General features: G+C 47.9%; 1 protein-coding gene across 2 annotated transcripts in view; it reads left to right on the forward strand.

Annotated features, from left to right (window-relative positions):
• Tafa5 (TAFA chemokine like family member 5) overlaps positions 1–3,475 on the forward strand; it is a 224,096-nt gene that overhangs the window by 217,800 nt on the left and 2,821 nt on the right. The window lies entirely within an intron of this gene.

Consider the following 3,475-nt stretch of genomic DNA (forward strand, 5'->3'; position numbering starts at 1 on the left):
CAGCATGTGTATAGCAGAGGATGGCCAAGTCGGTCATCAATGGGAAGAGAGGACCTTGGCCCTGTGAAAGTTCTATGCCCTAGTGTAGGGGAATGCCAGGGCCAGGAAGCAGGAGAGGGTGAGGTGATGAGCAGGGGGAGTGGGGAGGGAATAGGATTTGGTTTTTTGTTTGTTTGTTTGGGGTTTGTTGTTGTTGTTGTTGTTGTTGTTGTTGTTGTTTAGGGGAATCCGAGAAAGGAGTTATCATTTGAAATGTAAATAAAGAAAATATCTCATTAAAAAATTCTTTTAAAAAAGAGACTAGAAGACGGAGAGTCTTCCCAAGGTCCATCATGGATAAATAAATGGTCCATGTTTGTTTTAATTTATTGTGTAAATAACCATGTGACCATAATCAATCCACAGATATAGTGCATTCCCCATTAAAATTCCAATGGCAATTGTCCCAAAAGAATTCTTCAATTCATACGGAGGCACAAACCATGATAGCTCACGCCATCCCAAACAGAACCATCCTGGGGATATCACAAGACCTGACCTCAATTATACTATAGAACCAGTATAGGGAGCCCAGGAATAAACCCACCCAGCTACACAACCTGAAGTTAAATAGAAGGTACCAAGAGTACACTAGAAAGAAGACAACCTTTTTTTCCAACAAAGAGCTCTGGGAAAAATCTGGATATTTACATGTGGAAGAATGAAACTAAAGATTTTGATCACAGTAGTGTACATTGGGGTGGGATGGGCTTGTTGTGTGTAGACCAGACCTATGAGTGGGAACCCGTGGGGGCAGGGCCTGTGTGGCTGTCACCTGAGTAGTAGGAAACAAAGAAGCAGTTGTCACATGTGGGATGCAGAAAGGAGACCACAGTAGACCCAAAGTAGCTCCATCCCCATGTCTGTCACGAAACGTGTGATCACCATGAATCATGCTCCTGACTTGCTCTGCAATGGTAACTGGACTTAGGGTCACAACCTGTGCCCAGCAAGCCAGTCTCAGCTACCTATACTCAATAGACCAATTTAAACAGTCTAATTAATTGTGAAAAGCAGAGAGGGAAAAGAAAAGATTGATTTATTCAATGTGACTACATTGAGAAAAGAGATGTAATGCCCTCCTCAGATCCATGCTCAGGGTCCTGAAGTGAGGTTAAGGGCAGCATTATACGTATCTAAGCAGTGTTGGTCAATGTGGAGTCCCACTCAACCTTGACCCATCACTCTCTCTTCTGTAAGGTGGCCTGACAAGTTGTAAATCTCAGGTGTGGGGAAGTGTCCCCTCTATCTGGCTCAGGCTTTAAGCTTTCTCTTTTCCCAGCATGAGATTATTGGTGGAAGAATTTCGGATTCTTGGAGACTAGTGTTTGACTGGTGGGATAGCCAAAGTGAGAGCAACAAATATCTTTGGAATATCTTCAACCCTGCCAGGCTGGTTCAAATAGCAGGAAAACATTCCTTCAAAACCTAGACCTGAGTTCAACACACGTATATCATTAAACTCAGGGTTAGGGGTCTGGGGAGCAGGGGTCATGATAGCTCACACTGTTATGTGACATTCTTGTGTTAGGCCAAAGTAGTGGCACACTGGCAGTAGGTAGAGATGGAAGACACAAGTCAAGCTGTCCCACATTATGAGCCTTACGACAGAAGACCAGGGGCAAGTGGCATTACAGACTTCTGGCTTCAAGGCATAGCAGAGCCTGGGAGGGTGGGAGTTTAAGAGACTTGAGCTCACAGCCAGCAGCCAGGATCAGCAGCTGACTCCAAAGAGACCACACAACACAGGCTGGCCAGGGAGCCAATGAGGAAAGGGCTCGGGATCCCAAGAGAAGGTCCACTCAGAACCTATGCCAACAGGCCTGTGCGTAGCTGATGAAACCAAGGCCCTCCAGGCAAAGTGGACTTCCATGTCTAGCGTGTCCAGTGGCAACTGTCCTAAGTTGAGCTGTGAAGGAGAGACAGAGACAGGGCCCTGTCAGCATGAGGCTGAGACTGTAGCAACCAGCCTCAAGAAGACCTGGGCAATTCCCTGCAGTTGGAGCCAGCCCTACCCAGCTGCCCTCAGACTCCAGTCCCAGAACTATGAGCTGTGGAGCTGCCGCTGTTTGAGTTATCTATGTATAGCCATCATGCTGTGCCCATAAGTCTATGCACCCATCATGCATACTCAGGCAAGTGCAGAAACAGAAAGGCTCTGTGTGGAGTAGCCAGCAGGGATAGCCCTCAAGGTGGGTGTGAGGCAGCCCGTGAGCTGTGTCCCAGCCAGACCATGCTCAGCGACAACGCCACTAGCCTGTGAGTAGCCCGTCCTAGTGAACCCTGTTCTGTGATTCCGGCACCTGGGGCCAGGAGAAGACAGTCAAGAGCTTCTCTGTTTCTGAAAAGGGTTGCCACAGCCACCATGCCCTAACAGGCTTGGGGTACAGGAAGGGAGAGCACACTGTGCTAGGCATAGCCTGCTCACCATGAAGAATCTCTGTGGTGCTGGGAGTGTGGAGGGGGTCTATCATGGAATCAGATGAACGAGAACAGACACCAGCTTGGATGTGTGTGTGTGTAGGGGGAGGGGATGCTGTCCTACAGCACAGATGGAGTAATGCTAAGACCTTCCTCATTGTTCCTTTCTAGAAAGAGCAGAGGCTGTTGCTATGGAACAGTGGTGGGAGAGCAGCCCCCAGAACACATCTAGGAAGAGCGAATTTCTGATAATTCAACAATATGTTTTTCTTCCAAGGAGATGTCACCGAATAACAAATGTATATGGTTGCAGCTGTTGGTTTTCCCATGTTTGCAGACAGCCCCCACCATCCTATCATATCTAACAATCACCTTCCAAAATGTGCTGCAGACACAGACCACAGATCCCATCCCAGCTCAATACAACAGCAGTGGGAGAGGGATGAATATCCCTGAAGCCCACACCGAGGTTGCCAAGCCACGGAGGCAGGCAGGGTGGGCATCGTTAGCCTCTGATGACTACGGAATGAATGCTGGTCTTACGTACACTGTCAAGTGATACTGATAAGCTATCTGAGCTTTTCAGGTACAATTATTCCCCATGTGTTTGGTAAGTACATGAAGATACAAAGGACCAACTACACCTATGAGTTTGCCAGGCCAGTGGAATGTAGCTGCTTCCATTAACCTGTGGACTGTCTCTCTGAAGCCACTACCATGGCACATGGCTTAGAGAGGCCACTCAGCAACTGGACCCAACTCTATAAGTACATAACCTGAGGGGTTTCCATGTTGGAAGGACCCAATGTTCTGGAGTTGTTGGTGTCTTAGTCCCAGGGCACCCCCTTATGGTGGCAGAGCTGGGTTGTTACTGGCAATGTTAGAGTCACACCTTGAGACCCTGCAGCCCCAACAAACAAGGCCCACCATCTATCCTAATGCAATAGAGACTAGCAATGGTAAAACAACAACACCAAGAGAGAGAGAGAGAGAGAGAGAGAGAGAGAGAGAGAGA

This window comes from Mastomys coucha, unplaced genomic scaffold, assembly GCF_008632895.1.
Source record: "Mastomys coucha isolate ucsf_1 unplaced genomic scaffold, UCSF_Mcou_1 pScaffold11, whole genome shotgun sequence".
Classification (NCBI taxonomy): domain Eukaryota; kingdom Metazoa; phylum Chordata; class Mammalia; order Rodentia; family Muridae; genus Mastomys; species Mastomys coucha.